General features: G+C 49.6%; 1 protein-coding gene across 8 annotated transcripts in view; it reads left to right on the top strand.

Moving 5' to 3' along the window:
* Positions 1–20,646, top strand: part of BRD4 (bromodomain containing 4) — an 83,017-nt gene that overhangs the window by 4,844 nt on the left and 57,527 nt on the right. For all 8 annotated transcript variants that reach the window (XM_076360803.1, XM_076360805.1, XM_076360811.1 and 5 more), the window contains exon 2: positions 14,948–15,041. The gene's annotated coding sequence lies outside the window, so the exon portion shown is untranslated. The remainder of the gene's footprint in view (positions 1–14,947; positions 15,042–20,646) is intronic.

Here is a 20,646-nt window from a genome sequence, read left to right as displayed (position 1 = left end):
ATTAAGAGCGTTTTTGGTGTACTGCAAACTCGTGGTGTCTTAATCCACGTCTCCTGTCTTACGACGGACACCTCCACGCAGGGAAAGCTCAGTCAGGGCAAGATGTTTTCCGTACGGATCTGGAGATCGCTTGGAGCATCAAGGGAAAGGTGTTGGGAGGTGGGAAGGATGGGGAATACCTCGAAGTGAGACTGGGAACTGGGGAGGAGGACCCAAACCCGCAGAGACCCGAAACCCTTCCTTTTAGGTGCGTGTCATCCCTCTTTCGTGATATTTTTGAGCTTCTCCTGCAGGAACTTTATGCTGCGCCTTGCCTTTACCTGGAACCGGAGGGAAAATCGGGAGCTTTTATCCAAAATTACTGAGGCCAAAGCGTTTGGGAAGTGCCGGCGTGCTTTTGAGGAGCAAAACTGGTCTCCTGGGCTTTTCTGATCCCTATTTTCATGTGAGGAAGCAGCTTTGTTACCGTTCCTAGTATTGGGGGGGGGGGGGGAGATTTTGTCCCTTTGTTAACCGCTCGCGTCCATGTCACCGCTCGTCAACTGCCAGCGGGAGGAGAGTTACTAATTATAACTTTTCCAAAAGGCTTGGGATGATCCTGCTCTGACTCTCGCTTCAAGGCGACGGCAAAGCCTGAAGGAGGGAGATGGCGCGGATCCAGAGAAACGTAAAACAGCCTTGGGGGGGGACGGGGCGGGGGAATAAAACCAACCGAAAACAGGGACTGTTTGGTAGCGGCGAGGACTCGGGCAAACATCCTGACACCAGAAACTCCGTAAGCGATAGCCCGGAAATGGGAAATCGTGGATCGGTTTGAAATATGAGGGATTTAATGTTGGTTTGTTGCCTTCTGAAGAAATATTCCTGATTTAGGAAAGGGAGGGAGCTGAGGCCGTGCGGGTTTTGTGTCCTTCGTTAGTCAGGGCTTAGCCCAAATGTAGATTTTTGTTCAGCTAAGTCGTCGGTATAACATATTTCAAGCCTAATTAGGCTTTGCAAGCTTCTAACGCAGCTCAGGAGCGTTCCTGTAATGACGGTATCAAACCTGCAAGGTGAAAAAATTCACGTTTTTAGGACAAAATACCCCAAAACCTGGTGTCCTGTGGAAAGCAACGGGGGTCTTGGAGCCTGCGAAGCAAACGTGGTGCACGCCGGGCAGCCGCTGAGTGAAATAAGAATTTCCTGGGACAGGTCTGTGTTCCCCAATTGCAAATTATTTTGCTTTTTTCCGTAATATTTTAATTGACGATCTGGGTGCGGTGCGAGATCCTTGCCGGGTTTCCCTGTGGTAAATCAGCTAAAACCTGAGATTTCAGCAAAGCACTGAAAACTAGAATTTGGGGTGGGTTTCCTCCCAGGTCTAGAGGTGGCTGGCGTGTGGCACGTCTCGGGGGGTTATAAAAATAGCCAGAAATCTGGCAGAATTAGTGACTCGCAGAAGGCTAATTGAAATACGTCGGATTTTCTTCCGAGCGGACCGATGCGGACTCGTCGCGCGACTTCTGGAGGAGTTATTGGAGCAAAACCCGCGTTCACCCGGCTTAAAAAAAAAAAATTGGTTGATTTGACTTACAAAGCGTAAAGTTGTGCTTCAGTCGCGTGGGTCCTCGTTAGCGCTGACGGATTAGTAGGCTTAGCGAGCTGCGAGGGGGTCAGACGGGCGCGGAGCAGCGCTAACGAAGCAGTTTGTGTTTTATTGGAACGGATGCCGAATTAAATTAAAACTTGAGATTTATAGGTCAGGTTTTTGCCTTACTTACGGGATGAGCAGCGCGCTTAAAAAAATCTGAATAATGTTAAATGAATAAACGCGTAATTAAGTAATTATATGTTTAAACAAACCTGGGTACTTCAGGAATTAAATAGTCTTTTACAGTATCGTGTCGGCTTAATTTAATTATTGTCTGCCAGCACGTTGGCTTTAATAACCGAGATATGAAAGCAAAACAAGCTTGGAAACTTAAATTATGTCATACCTGCTAATTAAAACAATGTTTAAAACTTATTTGAGCTTTTCCGAGTTGATGTATCCCGGAGATTCGCGGCGCGCTTGGAGTGATCAGCCAGCAGGGTTACAGATTATTTAAAGAATAATCCTGAAGTTTATAATAAATGAATTATAGGAGATGAAGGGCAATAAATGAACTATTTAACGAGCTGTAATCTCGCGGACTGCCGAAACGTTTGCGGTTCGCTCTGCTGTTGGGGTTCCCCCCCCCCCATCAGTAGCAGCCGGTTCTCGGAGGCGAATCCTCGTGGTAAAAATTAACGGTAACGAGAGTGGAGAAGTGGGAAGGCAGGATGCTAGGGGAAAAAATTGAATATTTGAGGTGCTTTTGCAGCTTATTTCCTACAACGTGAGCAAAAGGATCCAACGTTTGGCTCAGGAATGCGCAGTTTGATTTATTTTTTTTTTTTAATAAAACCTGTTGTTTGTAGAGGCGCTCGGCCCGCAGGTGTTGGCGCTCGGCTATATTCCCACCCCAAGACTTGACCAGAGCCGGAGCTCCGTAGGGAAGGAGTTTGCAGGTATGCGGGGCCCCGCGCCGCTGAGCTGCGCTCTCCTGGGGAAGTTTCGGGTTGAAAAGAAGCGGAAGTGGCGCGGAGCAAGCGGCGCTTTTTATCCTTCTGTGTTTGCTGGAGTCACGAGCACAACTCGGTTCATCTTTGGGTAGATCTCAACTTCAGGTAGGATCAGTTGAACCGTAAAAATACTTAATTTTAGTGAAATACAGGCGATCTTACCCTAGGCCGGGTTTCTGCCTGCTCCGCAGCAAATCCACGCGTCGCTATTCGTGTCGACAAACGTTATCGCTCGGTAACTCGCATCGTTCCTCCCCTGGACGGAGCTGGGGCGTAGGAACTCGGATAGCGAAGGGTGTTTCCCGGTCTAAAGCGTCTCCTCTTGCTCTGGGCTTTCTCGGCGGTAACGGGCTGTTTTCCCTCTTGCTCAAAACCACTTGTGCAGCCGCGCAGGGAAAGGTATTCTTATTTTTATTTGTTTTAATCCTGTGCTGAGGGGTTATTTTGGGCTGGGAGAGGAGCGGGGCAGCCGGATGAATAACTGCGTCTTCCCCTCCCCCCCCAAGACAAGTGAGGAGAAAGTTGTTTTCACCTCGTTTTGGGTTCATGCAAATTTGCCTTTGTAAAAAAAGGAGAGACGCTCAGGATGCGTCCGCTGCGTAGAAGCGCAGGGAAACCCGTCTGTGCGTGGTAGGAGTCTTGGTTTGTGGTAAAGGTCCTCAGTTGATGGCTGCAGGTCGATTTTTTGAATGCTTCTCCTTCCTTTTCCTCAGCTACACCCCCAAAGCTCTCTTGATACCTGGCTGCGTTGCTGCTTGTTCTTCCAGAGCAGCCGTGGGCTCCGCCATGCCAGAAAAATCAGCTTTAGTGGCCCCAAAGCTTCTCAAAATAAGTGTGTGTTCGTTATTTCTTCCTCTCTCCGCAATTTCTGTTGCTGTAAGGTCTTCCTCCCCGTTTCTGGCCGCTACGGACACAGCAAGGAGGTGATCCGACGGGCGCAGCTCTTCTTCCGCGGTCTCCTGGTGGGTTGTAGGGACGTGACGCTGTGGTCTCGCCTCCTTTGTGCTTGGCTCAAGCACAAAGTTTTTGGAGTCAGCCTTGGCTTAACCCCGCGGTCGCTCGTCCTGCGGGAAGGACTCGGCACGGAGGCCGTTTTCCTGGGACTACCCTCAACGCAAAATGCCTTTTTTGCGGAATATTTGTGCTGTGCCCGTCCTCTCTTGAGCTGTACTTTCAATCTGCAAAACTAGAGTGAAGAATTTAGGGTTTACGTTGTTTAAATCAAACGCGGGGACCAAAAACTCAGCCAGGCTGGGTGGGTGTGCTCAAATTTTTACTCTTCTTCACGTTTTGGGTTGCATAGCTCCTTTTTATTTTTTTTTTTTCCCCTCCTGCTACATTTTTACAGAGAACACTGTGAAAAATTTTAACGCTGTTAAAACATTGAGCAGGACGAACAAAGCCACGTTCCTGAAGCACCTTCCTCCTTGGAAAGTCATGAGACAGTTCTTAATCACCCAGTTGGCCTTTTTATGCTAATTTGACAAGCTGAAGAGGCATTAAAGTGAGAGGAATAACCCTTAAAAAATAATATCCTGGGGGCGGGAAGTTTTTCTCAGCTGAGTGGCAGTGGCTGAAACCCTGGGAATTGAGAGCGGCTGCGAGACAGGCCGGCTCTACTCAACTGATTTGCTCTCGAAACTTTAAGCCCAGCTTAAAGCTTCGCGGTGCAAAGTCCCTCTTACGCCGCGCCTACACCCCTTACCTTGCATAAGACCGGAGCGATTGGAAATCAGACCCGTGGGGTTGTCTTGTAATTAATGAGTGGTGACCGATCAAATAGAAGGGACTCGACAAAAAAAAATCGTGTTGGGCTGCGGGCTTTCTAAAAACCAGTACTAAATAACTGCTGTGAGACTGTTTGTCTGTAGGTCCAGCTGTGAGACTGTTTGTCTGTAGGTCCAGCTTTCCTGAGCTCAGCGTGCCTCCTGTTTTTCCCTAAACTACCTGAAAACAGTCATTCTTCGTCTTTTATGTGTGAACTCCTGTCTTGGAAGAGGATAATTTGGAAGGAGCATGATAGGAGCTTTGTTGGGGTTTGGCTGGCAGGTCTTGATTGTCATTACAGAAAACAGACAAAACACTAAATCACTTGTCGTGGTTCCTTTTTAATGAGGTAGGTGCCAGAGTAGCTGCAGATGGGTTGGGAAATCTCTCCTTCGCTAACAGCATCCCTGCTTTGGAAATCCTTTGCCAGGCTAGTTTATCCGGTTATCCGACAGCTCCGGGGAAAGGCAGCTGGGGAGGCAGGGTGAGTCTGGGTCCTGCGGAGCCGAACCTTGGAGGCTGATGATGAAATACGCAGCAATTCCGCTTCGAAAACATCCCAGCGTTGCAGCCCTGGCTCGCCAGCGAGCTGGCTGAGACATCAGCCTTGCAGCAAGGCTACAAATTAAATTAGTCTCCTTATAAAAGCTCTCTTGCCTCCCCTTCCTACTGGCAAAAATCCTTAAAAGCATTATAATTTGTACGTAAAACCTTGATTTCTGGAAGAATCAAGATTTTAGGTTTTATTTTAAAGTTCCTTTTGCGGAGTTTTTTTAGGGTTGAAAATGGCCACGTTTAAAATCAAACGGTGAGCTCGCATCTCTCTTCCTCTGACGGAAAATCAGCTTTGCTTCCGTCCAACTCGGCTGCACCCGAGAGGTGGAACGACCAGTTCCTCGTGATTTGGAGACGGCGCCGTAACGGGGATCTGTGACGGGCGCCCGAAGGCTCCTCTGAACCCTAACGTGCTGCTCGTGTTAAACTTAAACCAGGTTTCTGCCTCAAAAGCAGGAACTTGGGCGGCTCCTCATGAATTACGCGTGTGTATATGGACTGCGGCGTAGTAGGGATCGAGATTCGTGCTCAAATTGTCTCCAAGTAGCTTTTTTTGGAAGGTGAAACTAATAGATCCAATTCAGAGAGCCCAGCCGCCGTTTCGGAGGGAGCTCGGCGTCTCAAGCAAGGTTTTCCCCCCACTCCTCTGGACTTGCTGGGCCTGGACAACTCTGCCCGTTGCCGAGTGGGTGCTAACTTTCCACTTAAAGAAAGAAAATCGGAAGAAATCAATTTAAATCACTTGCCTCTAAATCACTTGACCTAATCCTTTGAGTCCTGATGCTCAGGGCTCTCCCCTGTATCTCATCCCCTCCTAAGGGACGGGGAAAAGCCGCAGAGAGAGCTGTTGGTGATGATTTTCTTCAGCTTAGCGCAGGGAATACTCATTCCACCAAAGCTGGTGCTGAAGGTAAAGGTTTCGCTGCCAGAGGCAGGTTCTTTGCCAGCACAAAAATCACCATCAGTGTAAATTATCACCTCAGGTTGTATTATATTTGCTTTTATAAAGTGTTTTTAATTCCTGTCCGGTCGATATTTCCCCGTTTGCAAGATTTGGGTGTTAAAACGCTCGTATCTGTCTACTGGAATAACAGCAGCAGCGAGATCTCAAACCCTCTGCGTGCGGTGCCAGATGTGTTTTGGCTTTATGGTTACAAGCAGCAAAGCTGTGGCTGCTACGCCGCCGAGCGCAGGCAGAGTCGGTTCTCGGAGTTCAGAGTTTAATGCCGACGGGGGGAGGACGGGGATTAGTGTGCAAATCACTGGTCCAAAGGTTACCCGAGATGTTTGTGGTTGGGTTTGGGGTTTTGGGGGGTTGTTTTTTTTTTTTTTTTTGCATTTGTAGGTAGGTTTCCAGCATGTCAGCGTATGGACCGGCCTCGCCTGTAAAACCCGAGCGTCGAGAGCCCGGGTGCGCTCGATACTCGACGTCTTGCTCTGGTTTAGGGAGCCGAGGAAGAATTCGGTGGTGGGTAAAAGGGATGAGCGCTAAAAATAGGGTTGGAGCTTCGCTGCTCGCTCAAAACTAAACATCGCCGTTATTTTGGATATATTTAAGGAGACAATTCCCAACTTTATGCTGCTCCCAAACCCCCGGCGTGATCCTTTCCTACTGAACTGGGGTGTAATTAGAGTTAATTTGGGCACGATCCGGTTTCCCCTGGGGGGAAGAGCGAAGGGGAAAGGTGTGGTGCTGTTCTGCAGGCCGAAGTGTCATCTCTTTTTATTTTCTGCTGGTGAAGTGGTGCTTTCTGCTTCCGAACGCCGCCTCTGCCCGCGGAGTCACTGGTACGGGGTGGGGAAAAGGAGGATAAAGGGTGAAAAGGGGGAAAATAAGATTTGTTATCCTGTTGCTGGCAAAACTGAACATCTGAACTGGTAAACTGAGACACCTCTGAGCACAAAGACAGCGGAGCAGGGTCGGTTTGTAGAATAAAGGTGGCGAAGAGCCTTTTGCTGCTTCTCCTTGCCTGCATCTGGAGCTGGACGCTGTCCTGGACTGAAGAATTCCCTGTAAAAACCGTATCAGGTTACAAGAAAAACAAGATTGCCGCTTATTCCTGCCGTTGAGTCGGAGACGACGTATTTACAGATGAGACTGACCTTGTGCCTGTTGACGGGTGTTTGTTTGCAGAGCTGCCGATTGCTCTTCTGGTCCGAGGGGAAAATTCCAACTGTTTGCAGAGCCCGAGGAGTAAAAGGGGAATTTTTGGAGCACTTTGGTGTCCCCTGACGCCCCTTTGAAGGTACGAGCGGCCCAGAGGGATGTATCGTCACCAGGCAGGGTGTTCAGAGCGAGTTTGGGGGGATATCTTCTTTTTTTTTCTTTTTTTTTTAGAGCCGCGCAACTGCGTAAGGGTTAGTAAAATAGGTCTTTGCTTAACAGATGTTACTCTTAACGGGACCCAGAATGACTTCTAGGTCTTAGATGTGATCTGACGTCCTCCTCTTGTGAGCCTAGCAGCTTTGCTTTTAACTGGTTTAACTACCCTGCTGGTTTTAATAGGGCTTTTTTTTTTTCTATGTTTCAGGACAGATTTAACCAGTTAAGGGCACTGCATTTTTCGCATTGTGAAAACATTTTTTGTTTTGCCTTCTCTTTTTTTATCGGCTATTTTTGGTCTGACCTTGGCTTGTCCTTTCTTACCTCAGCTCCCAGTTAGGTTTCTCTGGGAAAGGCGGCTATTTGGGAGCCCTGTGTTCTTGCAGACTATTGATAGCGCCTGAAAAACGCGATGCTGAGCAGTTGTGGTCTCTCGGTATCTACAGACGTGGGCTGAAAAGGAACGTGAATTCAGCTAGAGCTACGGGGCAAAGCGTAGTCGTCATTGCAAGGCTGATGTTGGAAGGTTTGGAGCCCAAAATGTGCTTCTAAAAAAGCCTAGCCGAAAGGTGAGATTATTTTAGACTCGGCATTTGGATATAGGATCGCAATTCTTATGGTCAACCTGACTTTTTTAGAAGGAAATTGTCTTTTAGATGTTCACTTTAAGCCTGTTTATTGGTTAAAATATGCTGAGGCATCCTTCAAGAGCTTAGGTTTGACCGTTTGCTCTTAAAACTCAGGTTGATAACCCCTCCGTGGATTAACAGTTCATTAAGAGACTCGAGGTAGGAACGCGCAGTAGCTTGTAGTGGAGGAAGATCCACCTGTGTCTGCACCCGTGTTTCTTCAGTGCACTTGAAAATATTGTAGGAGAAGGGGTGAATGATATTGCTGACTGCAAAAAAACCCCCACAAAACCAACCCCGAAAAGCTCCAGAAACGACCCGAGGTGCCTCGGTAACACCTTTTTAATGGTCGAGAGAAGATGAACAGGCGACAACTTAAAGTAAGTCCCTCGTAAAGACCCGGGGTCTTTAATTATTTTGAATAATAAGCGTTCCCGGGCGTGGTTTGGAAGTGTGGAGGATGGATTTGCGAAGGCTCGCTCTTTCTTTTTTTACTGGAGATGGGATGGCAGGTGTTGGATCTGCTCCCGTACGGCCACTTCTGCTTCTCCTCTCTCCTTCTCTCTCATCACCGGGATGAGATTGCCTTTCTCACCCGCTGGGTGGGTCTTCAGAAGCCCGTTGACTTGATCCGTGCCGTTCAGAAATTGCTTTATGAACCCAAAACTACCTCGATATTCCACCCTGGAATATTCCCGGCGTTCGTTCGGGCGGCTGGAAGATCAGGCTGCTCCGTGGAGCGGTTGCTGTGGTTGAACCAAGACCTGCAGGACCTGAGCTTGAGGTCTTGGGGGAGGTTTCTGATGTTCTTCAGCACAGTTAACGCGAACTCGGGGCTTTTGCCACACGGCGCCCGAGTTGGCTGACCTCACCTACCAGCTAATGTAGGCTGAAACGAGTAATTTACTCCGTGGTAAGGATTAGCAGGGACATCTCAGCGCCGGGTAATCTTCCTGCAACTGTGAGCATACCCAGGAGGACGTGTCCTTCCCCGCCTCGCCAGAGAAAGTTTCTTTTATTGTCGGCGACGGAGTGATTTACGAGTGAGCTTGAGTTGCTCGTTAGCCTGAGACTTTCTAAAAATCCCTGTTTAATTTGCTCGGAGCTGCCTTGCAGCCCCAGCTCTCCTCTAACAGCGCGCTCGTGCTTGGGGCACGCTGACCCTGAAGTGGATCACCGGGTTTTCTTCTCCACCGAGTCTCTCGCTCTCATTTTAATTGTAAGTGGGAGTAGAAACGTGCTCTCCATGTTACGTCGCCCGACTTGTCCGGGCATTAGTCACGCTACCGGCACCACAGCCTCTTCCTGCATGAAATGTCTTCCCTCCTGGATAACTGAGGTTGGTGTCGATTGCTCTGGCTATAAACTCTTGAATTAATTTTTACGTGGCTTATAAAACGCGGTGGCTTCATACATTCAACTCTGTCGAGAACCATCGGTACCAAATGATCAACGAACGGAGTAAAAGTTGGTTTTTCTGGCTGCAGCCTTGCGCTAGAGGTAACTTCTGGTCATGGGTGAGCGTGCCGAGGGAGGAAGGGGGGAGGAAGTCCCGCTCTTCTAACGGCTCCCGATCAGACTTGTTCTAATAACAAAACTAGCAGCTGCAAATACTTTCTAAACTTGTGATTTTTCAGGTCTTTCAAGGCTGTCTCTGCAATTAAGAGAAGGGAAATGGCTAATTTCTGGGATCGGTTAGACTGTGAGTCTCTTGACCAGTCAGGAATTTGAATATAAAACCACCTCTCTGCTTTTTTGACACAACACTGTTGAGTATTTGCATCTGGTTTTCCTTTCACGGCTTTGTTTTAACTTCTTAATCCTTGAAAGAAAAGAGTTGGCGTTGCAGTTGGGTCGTTTCAGACTCTGAGCCTCGTACTGTGAGTCCAGAACACGTCTCCGAGGTGCAGCGTGACTGTACGCAGGATAAAATACCGGTTTTTTTTGGGAAAGCACGAGGAGTCGAGTTGCTTTCAGGTGGCTTTGAAAGCCGCCGTGCCCGAGTTCTGGGTTGAAGCTCATCGCCGAGGTTGGGCGCCGCTGGCGTAAGCGCCCTTAAAATACACACGCGTGCGGGACTCCCAGTGCCCTGAGCACGCTCCTATCTTTATCGGTGCTGTGGCTCTTTTCGGTACGGAACAGCCTGGTCGCGGAGTTAAAAAAAAGGAGCAAAAAGTGGTATATTGAGCAAAATTGGGTTTTATTTTCCCTGAAGTCAACTCTTCTCATTCAGTCGGTACCCAGGACCCAATTCAGCAGCGACTCCATGAACAAACCGTCTTGTACTGAAGCTTTCAAACTCAATTCCTGGATCGAATTCAATATCTTCCTTTCCTTTGTTTGCGGTGTTGGGAAGGGCTCTTGGATCAAGGGTTGCTCAGTCGCCGCTTCTCATTCGAGTCTCAAGCTCGGGGCGTTATTAAAGGAGCACTAAAGTAAAAAGAAATTGTGCTTGGAATATAAACCACAACTGTTAAGGGGGAGGGGGGAAAAAAAAGGCTATATGTGAGAAGTTGGGAAGTGTTAATTAATAGAAAAAATCTGGTTTGGAAATGTCTGAGCCTCCAGAGCGAGGCTCGTTAGGTGGATGAATTAATTTGGATCTGGAGGGCTGAGATATCCCGATGCCAACCCTGAGTCTCGGAAGATAAAGCGCGTGGCTGCAAGCTGAGAAAAGGTATAGAAGAGGTACGTATGTGTATATGGAACTGCCATCCAGCTTTCCGCTGCGTTACGGCAGAGCTGCACGGGCTGTCGTGGCTCTTAGAGAATCAGAGGGCGTTCGCCAGAAGAAATCGGTGACCGCCGGACTGACGTGGGGCTTCCTGGAGCGGTGTTCTCTGCTTGGACCCACAACGAGCTTGGAATGTATTTTGTGACGATTATCACAAATTGAGATGCGCGTTTTCGTGGACGCGTGTGCTGACTGTTCTCCCTTTTGGGCTTGTTTTGGGTGGGTTTTCCCCACCCGATTTGCTGGGAAACTGAGGTTTTAATGCTAATTTATACGCACTTTGAACTCCTAGCAGGGGATCTTGGTGGTAGAGCATCGCTTGTGTGTTAGCGCTGGCTTGGGGTGAGCAAAATCCAACTGCAGCATGTGGAAAATATTGAGCCGTGTGACTGTTTTCAACTGAATTGTCTTTTTGTCCCGGAGCTAGACAAACCCCGCAGAGCGCAGCCTTCGTTTGCTCCAACAGCCTTCGTGGAGACAAGATTCCCCAGACAAAAGAAGTGTTTTTTGGCAAGATGTCTGCTCTCGGCGTTGATTTTTTTTTTTTCTTTTTTATCGGCGGGCGCGGAGTCGGGTGGCCTTGTGCATCGAGCCGGGGCTGATCCGTCCCACGGAGGCGAGACGGTGAAGCCTGGGGATATCTCTTGGTGGTGATCTCCTCTCAGCTGACGATCGTTCAGCCACTTAAATGGAGAAGAGACTCGAGAGGTAAAGAGCGGTCTCCAGGCTGGACATGATGCCCTAGCTGGGAAGACAGCGTCTTTTTGAGCGTCTCCTGCTTCTCTTAAAGCCTTTCCGGTGACACGGCGAGAAGTTCAGGACGCTCCAGAAGTGAAGAAGGAGCGTAGAAACCTTGAAATGGGGAATCTTCTGCGGTGGACCCAAACCTGAGAGGTACAAGAGGGTCTTGGGGGGCCGTGGAGCTTGGAGAGCTGTCCCAGAATGGACATCGGAGGTGGAGACATCGGTGGGAGAGACCCAAGACCTCGCCTGCTCTGCAGATCCAAAGCAGAGGGAGCGGCGAGCCTTGGCGATACCCAAATCTGCCTTTTTGCGACCCTGTTCGTGACCTTGGAGTATCTGCAAAGGTTGGTTTGCTTCCCTGCGAGAGTTTGAAGCTCCTCTCTTGTGCTGGGCGAGTGCCGTCTCGCCTCCCCCTAACGAGGGAAAACATCTGGGAGGACATAGATGGGACCTCGATGGATTTACAGGAACGAAATCGGCTTGAAATAGGAGCTTCCAGGTGAGGAGAAGCACTTAAATGATTTCTAGGGCCGATATTAGCAGGTTCCTCGTTAGCAAGCGCGCTGCTGGAAAATCTGGGGGAGTCTTCAGGGAGGGGCTGGGCGTCGAATTTTAGTGGAAAACCTAAGAACGCTTAAAACATCAGTAAAATAATTTTGTTTAGTAAAGCCGTGACACTCCAAAGATTGAGATTAATCACGTTATGTGCATGCTTTGAGTATAAAATCTTGTGTGTGTTGGTTGATCGGGGAGGTGATTAAATACAATCGGATTCTTCCGGTGTCTAAGAGCATCAGGAATGGCCGTAACTCGTTTGGCATGCGTCGTTAGTCTTCGCTCTTGCAGAAATGAGGGGTCTGTGCCGTGCCGTCGGTTTAGCTGGGAGAGAGACGGTCAGCTGAGATCCTGGGGTGCTGCAGAATGGCTGTTCCTCTCCTTCAGCCGACACAAAAATGCCGAGTTTTGGGCTTTTTTTTTTTTAATACCCAAATGCCTCTTTCTGAAGAGCCAGGGTTTTTGCACAATACCTTGGATTTCGGTAATTCAGTACTCAGAAGTCAGGATCTGATGGAAAAAGTGAGTTTGTAGGAAAACTCTGTAATTTAACAACACCGAAATTACAAGTGCCAACCTTTTTGAGTTAACGTGAGTCTATTTTCAGATGCCGCATGAATCGTTTGCTAGCGTTGCAGTGTTTGTTTTCTTGGGCTTAGCCTTTCTTTAGGGAAAAATCCTTATTTTCACTGTTTCTGGGGGTTTTTGTGACGTCCCTTACACCCCGTACTCTTCAAGTCTTGACTAAAATTCACGCATTAATCGGGGTTGGAACATTTTTTCCCCCCCGAGTTAACGTGATTGCCAGCCTGTAAATGGTACCTGCACGTTCAGCTTTATCCTGATGGGGGGGGAAAACCAGCAAAAATTGGCAACGTAAACCATTTAAATCGCCGATTTTTAGTTTGTTTTTTGTAGCTGCAAACCTTACTAGGAGATCGGGCGTCTTCCTGCTGTGGGCGAGTGCTGTGCTCGGAGGTCTTAGCTGCTGGAACCGTACAGAGGATGCTGGAGAAAGAACTTCATTAAAGAAGTCTGAAAGCTTAAATTACGGGTGCCGCAGCGGTCAAATCGTGAAGATTTTTCGAAGACTGAAAGTGCCGATTTATTTATTTCAATACTTTTGCTGTGGGGCTGGTTTTGTAGGAAACGGGTGAATTCTGCTGCGGAAGGAAGAGTCGTTCTTCGGAGTTATTCTTTGTTTTCCGCCTCGCCAAAGGAAATTTTAAAAGCCACTGAACACGCAGAACATAAATGATGTTCTTAGGAAAAAATAAAATAAATGTTTTTTAGGCGAATGGCCTCTTCTTCCAAGCTTCTGAGTTTGAACTTTGGGAACCGGAGAAGAAAACAAGTCCCTTCTGCATCTGTTTGAGGCTGTGGCTGTCACTAGCTGGGGGAAAAAAAAATTTAAAAAATACTATTTGCTAGAAAAAAAACAACCCGTATTTGAGATTTAATCTCTTTTATGTTATCAGATAAATGCGATTAGTGATAGAACTGTAATTTGTGGCGTTCACGGAGCAGGTCTGTTAATGGAGATACTTGTGAAACAGCAATGCTGACAGAATTGGGGGGTTTTTAGGTTCGTAATCACTAAAAAGGACCAGAAGTGGCCAGAACGGACCACGAGGTGTATCAGAAAGCGTAGGTAGGCAGAAAGACGCGGTGCCGCTGGGTGTTTCGAGCTTTCGGTGGATTTGCCTGCCTGCAGGGAGGTGCTAGGTCTTCTCCGAGAAGAAATGGTGGTGTGAGTATTTAACGAGCTCGTTCAGGCTGGGTGCAGGGTTTGGTCCGTGTTTTATCCTTCGAGCTGCTTTGGGTGTCCACCTTCCGCCGGGGTGGGCTTTGTTAGGAAGCTGAACCGGCAGCAGCCCGCGAGTAAAGAGCGAGTATGGCACTCGTAAGATCAACTGAACCTCAGAAAAACCAGCGCTTAAAATGTCAATTAAAACCTGGCGGTAATTGCTGTGGCGTGACAAAGACCTGAGCAACCTGTTTGAACTTCTGAGGTCAGTCCTGCTGTGAGCAGGAGACCTCCGGACCTCACTTTCAACCCTCACTTTCAACCTTCGGTATTTCTCGCCCCGGGGGCAGGTGAGTCTCGCTTTGCTTTAGCTCAATTTTCCACGCCCGCTTGCTAGGGCTAAGCTTAAAGTTAGTCGGAGCTGTTAAGCCGGTCCTTCTTTTGGCCTCTTGGGTTTTGTACGCGTTAGTACCCGCTGAATTCCTTTTGTTGGGGGGGGAAAGTGTCGCATTTCCCATATCCTTTATGGTCTGTCCTGCCCCTGAAGGTGAAATTAAAGATTTTTTTTTTTTTCTTTTAAATAGTTTAATGTGTTTATTGGCTCTAATATCCGGCGAGCTGGGTCTGGAGGCATTGGTGGGTATTTCACAAGCGATGTTAAAAAGGCGTTGGTTGTGGTTACGGTCATCTTGCTAGAGATCGCCTTTGCGGTAGGAGCTTCAATCTCGTGTTTGGTGGGGTTTTTTAGGTAATTTCTGTGAAAAGACGGAGCGTGAGCGTCACGGTTCTTGCTTTGGGGCTGCGGATGGGTTCGAGACTTCTTGTAAGCTGCTAAGCCAGGCTTTGAGATGCTTAAAGCTGGGCAGCAGTCCCAGGCGTTGGGCGAAACCCAGGTCTTGGACCTGGCTTAAAGGACTTTCTGGGCTGGAAAGACCCTTTTGAGTACTCTGCAGGTTATCTTTTCTTGTTTGGGGAAAGCTTAACGCAAGGGAATGGCCCCGTGCTTACTGGAGCTCTCAAAGAGGTGTATTGGGTTGGTTAGCTCGAATTAAATCGTTTTTCTCAGTACATTTAAATTCCGAAGCGTGCACGCTTTGGATGGTGGTCTGGACCGTTGCCTTGGATCTCTCCACCCATCCACATCTGCGTTGCGATGCTTTTCATCATCAAGGGTTCTTGGTTTTCTGACTCATACATATCGTTTCCTAGAAATAAAAATAGAAATCTGGAGAACAAAAAGGAGAAGGATGAAAGTTAGCGATGTTTTTTGGCTGCCATTCTGAAGTAACACGCGTTTCTTTTCCTTACAGATCTTTCTTTCAATAGTAGCTTCGAAAATGAAGGTCAGAGGGTTCAGCTGGTGAAGAAGAACCGAACACCTCGAAGGGTCAACTCTGATTTCAGGTAATTACCCTGAATTTTACTACTGTGCCCATAAGTGCGTGATTTACGGGGTGCGGCTTATTTCCAGTATTTTGGGGCAGCTATGTCTCTTTTGGGGGCGTCACCGGAGAGAAGGTGGTGTAAAGCAGAACTGCAGAATTAATTACAGCCGGGGATGAGCTGCACTCGTCGCCTTCTCGGGTGCTTTGGATTGAGCAAATCCCGTACAAGCTGCAGCGAACGTGTCCCTGGATTTGCCAGATTTACCGATAGGCGTTTGCCGGTGCGAGTGAGTAGAGGCTGGGTTATACGAGCCTTCATCCCGTTGTGGGGATTCAGAACGGAGCAGGACCTTCGTTTAAGGCTGGATCAGGCTTGATTGTCCTGATACTTCATTAGATGAAGAATTTTAAACCTGCTTTGCCAAGGGAGCTGATTCCAGCAGGGAAAACAGGAGGCGGAAACAGCGGAGAGCTGAGGTGAGAGCGCGAGGTCAGGGAGAAGCTTCACACACGTGAAATAATTCAGAGTTTTCTGTGTCTTGGTGTATTTCTCTGGTGTTTAAGAATATCAGACACAGGGTGTTTTGCTCCCCTTCGCATACACGTGTAGCTGCATCTCCCATACCCCTCGGCCAACACTTTGAGCGAGTCCCAGTGGTCTCCCACAGCTGCACCGAGTCCGAATTTGGCCACTTTTCTGCTCAGTTGGGTGGTTTTGGGAGCCTGCTTCCATCTCAGATGCCCGTCAGACAGCGCCGTGCCGAGCTGCCCTCTCTTGGGGGTTTGTATTCCACCCAGCTCAGGAAAATAGGACACAAATGGGATGGGTTTTGGTGCCTTTACTCAGAACTTGCTCTTCTAAGCGTGTTTCGTTTCTGGTAGTTTGCCCTAAAAGGCTTGGTAATAAATGGGGAAAATCACCCCAAATACACAACTACTGTTTTTTCATGGCTTCAGCTTTTGAAAGTACTTGGTTGGCTTTGTGCCGCCTGAATATTTTGGCAAGGTTGGAGATTTATTATCTCCAATAATAATAATGATCTCCAAGGCGTGCGTGGTTACAGACATAGCCCAGACACGATGAGCGATCGGCTTTCTGAAGTCTCGGGTGGAAAAGGCCGTATTTTAAATATCCAGCCGCTCTAGGAATGCCTTGACCGCGGAGGATTTTTCTGTTAGTGGACAGCAAGAAGCAAAACTGGGGGGGGTTGGGGGGGGACCCTCATCTTTCCAGGAAAAGAGCAGCTCTTGCAAGTTTTAGGCTGGAGTAGTGAGTGGGCATCAAATCTTTTTTGTTCTCAAACGGTGAGCCTTTCTGCGAGGGTGGAAATAGCCTCACGCTCGGGTCGTACCTATAGGATGCTTAAATCTGGCACTGTAGTTGAAAAATGATAGTAGAATGGGTAAAAAAAATGTCATTTTTCTGACTTAGAACAGATAAACTTCTCTTCAGCAACTTTTCTGAGTTGCGTAGTCACTAACGCCGGGTCCTGCCGTCTTGTCTGTCCATCTTGGTGTGCCGGGTGCTCTGAGGATTGATGGAATTGAGTTTGGGATAACGACGTTGGGTGCCGCTGTCTTGAAATAGATCTCTGGGGGAAGGCTCGGACTTGTCTTAACTACGAAGATAACCGGCAGCCACCTAGTTTGGACTTTACTCACGGGGCAGCTGCAGTGAGATGTGCCGGCGTGCAAATCCATATCCTTTGGCCCGGTCCGTCTGCCGTAACGCGAGCCAGTGGCGGTTTGGGATGTGCTGGCAGGTGAGGACATGGTGCCAAGCTTGGACGGTGTCGTGGAGTGGTGGTGGGACCTTAAGTTCGCACGTCTAGATCTTGGGCTGGTGGATAGAGGACCCGTCACTCGGTGGTGCTGGGGACGTCCCCGTTGATCCCGCTGGATGGGGGATGCTTCAGGGTTGTGGTGGGTTGACTTTGGCTGGACACCAGGTGCCCACCCAGCCGCTCCCTCACTCCCCCTCCTCAGCTGGACGGGGGGGAGAAAAAAAATACGACGAAAGGCTCGAGCTAAGGACGGGGAGATGATTCAGTAATTACCGTCACAGGCAAAACAGACTCTACTTGAGGAAATGAATTTAATTTCTTGCCAATCAAAGGTCAGAGAAGGGTCATGAGAAATAAAACCAACTCTTAAAACCCCTTCCCCCCACCCCTCCCTTCTTCCCGGGCTCAACTTCACTCCCAATTTCTCCACCTCCTCCCCCGCAGCGGCACAGGGGGACGCGGAATGGGGGTTGGGGTCAGTTCACCACACGTTGTCTCTGCTGCTCCTTCCTCCTCGCCCTCTTCCCCTGCTCCAGTGTGGGGTCCCTCCCACGGGAGACAGTCCTCCACAGACTTCTCCAGCGTGGGTCCCTTCCACGGGGTGCAGCCCTTCAGGAACAGACTGCTCCAGCGTGGGTCCCCCACGGGCTCACAAGTCCTGCCAGAAGACCTGCTCCAGCATCGGCTTTTCTCCATGGGGTCACAGCCTGCGTCTGGCACACCCACGTGCTCTGGCCTGGGGTCCTCCATGGGCTTGCAGGGTGGGCGTCTGCTCCACCGTGGACCTCCATGGGCTTGCGGGGTGGACAGCCTGCTCCACCGTGGACCTCTATGGGCTTGCAGGGTGGACAGCCTGCTCCACCATGGACCTCTATGGGCTTGCAGGGTAGATGTCTGCTCCACCGTGGACCTCTATGGGCTTGCAGGGTGGACAGCCTGCTCCACCGTGGACCTCTATGGGCTTGCAGGGTGGACAGCCTGCTCCACTGTGGACCTCCATGGGCTTGCAGGGTGGACAGCCTGCTCCACCGTGGACCTCCATGGGCTTGCAGGGTGGACAGCCTGCTTCACCGTGGACCTCTATGGGCTTGCAGGGTGGACAGCCTGCTCCACCGTGGACCTCTATGGGCTTGCAGGGTAGATGTCTGCTCCACCGTGGACCTCTATGGGCTTGCAGGGTGGACAGCCTGCTCCACCGTGGACCTCTATGGGCTTGCAGGGTGGACAGCCTGCTCCACCGTGGACCTCTATGGGCTTGCAGGGTGGACAGCCTGCTCCACCGTGGACCTCTATGGGCTTGCAGGGTGGACAGCCTGCTCCACCGTGGACCTCTATGGGCTTGCAGGGTGGACAGCCTGCTCCACTGTGGACCTCTATGGGCTTGCAGGGTGGACAGCCTGCTCCACCGTGGACCTCCGTGAGCCTGCAGGGTGGGCGTCTGCTCTGCCATGCTCTTTGCCACGGCCTGCAGGGTAGACGTCACTCCACCGTGGCCCTCGCAGGTGAGGACACGGTGTCAAGGTCACAGGAGGCTGGGCAGGCAGTGGACTTGGACGGTGTCATAGAGTGGTGGTGGGACCTTAAATTCCCCTCTAGATCTTGGACAGAGGACCTGTCACTTGGTGGTGCTGGGGACGTCTCCGTTGATCCCACGGGATGGGGACAGTTTAGGGTTAAGGCAGTGGCTCTTCATCCCTGAAGTCTAGCTTAAAATTTGATAGTGAACAGTTCTTCACAAATGTGTGTTGGGTTCTGGGATCATTCATTTTTTCAGCAGAAATGGATCTTGCCCAGAGTTGTCTTGGAAACTGCACGTGGGTGCACAGAGGATCTGTTTGAGTTGTAAACTAAAATACATAACTGTTGAGCCGGGGGAGAAAGCTGATTTAAAAAAAAGCCGATAAAATATTCACTGAGAATTTTCTGTGGCTCAAAAACTGCCTTAAAACTGGGCGGCTGAACCACACGCGAGCTACTTTACGTTTCAGATAATTTATGTGCCGGCTCACACACCCACCGTCCTTGAACACCCGCGGTAAAATGACGTACAAAACCCTGACACCGCGTAAACCCACCTCTGGATGTCTCCTGCTGCTTAGTATGTCCAGCCTAACTTTGTAATCGATAGTTCTGTAATAATATTGTAAGATGGTAATCGGTAAAAGTTGATTACTCTCTGCTCTTTGAAATACGGCAAAATCTTTACGGCGTAGGTGGGTTTTGTGGCAGGGGGTTGTTCGCTGTTAAGCAGGTGGGAGTTGTAGTGCAAAAACACGAGGGTCTGTGGCTATTTAAGCTCTTGCATCAGGTGTAAAACTGCTCAGATTCCACTTCAACGTTATCTTTTTTTTTTCCTTTGAGCCATGGAAAAATGAGCCTAGAAATAGCCACTCCCCACAAAAAATAGTGGGGACAATGAAATAACCTTAAATGAAGATGTTTTCCTTGCTGTCCCAGCTGCATAGGCATCCCGAAAACCAGCGGGAAGCCCCATGGTTTAGGGCAGAGGAATAAATAAAACTCTCCTGGCGTGGAAACCTGCTGTATTTAGGGCGCGGAACGGACCGAAGCCATCGCAGAATTCAACATCTGACTCCGAAGCTCTCCCCGGGCGCAAAAAGGAGCCAGGAAGCGCTGGGATAACGCCATCCGCACGGATAGAGGTGCAGGTAGCCGCAGAGGTCAGCGTCCCCCCTTGGCGCGGGAGCGAGGACTGGGGATGCTGATAACGGCCGCTGGCGGCGCGAGGGTTGGACCGGATCCAGACGATGCCGTCTGGCCGCTGGCGCGAATGCCCGCGCTCCCCAGCTGCCGAAATCGGTCAGATGGAAAAGTAAATCCCCTTTGCGCTTCCCCACTGACATAGATTGCGTCATTAAAAGGGAGCAGGGAACACGAATTAGTGACGAGTGGGTTTTTCGTTAGAGCCGAGGTGCGATCGAACCACACAGGGTCACAACAGATACCAAACATCCACCGCAAGCTGCGAAGTGAGGGATTTCAGGGTCCCGTTTCTGCGGGGAAGGGTTAAAAAATAAAGTGGAAATGGAAATGCACATTGCTGAGAGGTGGGAAGCGACGCTGTGGGGTAAGGGTTGCAAATTCTCTTCCTCGGGATGCAAATAAATTAACTTACAGCAGGGGCAAAGTAATTCCTGCACTGAAAACTGCACCAGCAGGTCAGGTAGGGATAAAGAAATAATATAAAGTACGAAGCCGAGCCGTCGCTCGACTGGTCCGAGAGTTTCTGTAAGAGCCTGGTGAAAATGTGGTCACGCTACAGACAAGCTCGAGCTTCGACCTTGGATTTCATGGGGTGAAACGTCCCCTTTCTTGCAGAAATTGCTGCTAAACGGCGATAGCGTCAAGGTCTGCAGGGCCGCTGCGTCCTGTACGACTCGTGGAAGGGTTCGTGGTAGGCGCCCGACAACTCAACCTTCGGCTCTCTTGTGATACGTAGAGATACTTCAGTTTTTAAATATTCTGTATCCTATCTTGGTGTCATGGTTTGAACCCAGCCAGCAGCTAAGCCCCACGCAGCCGCTCGCTCGCTCCCCCCCGGTGGGATGGGGGAGAGAATCGGGGGGGTAAAAGTGAGAAAACTCCCGGGTTGGGATAAAGGCAGTTTAACGGGGAAAGCAAAAGCCGCACGAGCAAGCAAAGCAAGCCAAGGAATTCCTTCGCTCCTTCCCATGGGCGGGCAGGTGTTCAGCCATCTCCAGGACAGCAGGGCTCCATCACGCCTAACGGTGCCTTGGGAAGACAAACGCCATCGCTCCGAACGTCCCCCCCTCTTCCTCCTTCTCCCCCAGCGTTATACGCTGAGCACGACGCCATACG

The sequence above is a fragment of the Aptenodytes patagonicus genome, chromosome 30 (genome assembly GCF_965638725.1).
Source record: "Aptenodytes patagonicus chromosome 30, bAptPat1.pri.cur, whole genome shotgun sequence".
Lineage (NCBI taxonomy): Eukaryota > Metazoa > Chordata > Aves > Sphenisciformes > Spheniscidae > Aptenodytes > Aptenodytes patagonicus.
Note: the sequence above shows the minus strand (reverse complement) of the source record. Positions and strands in the feature narration are given on the sequence as shown.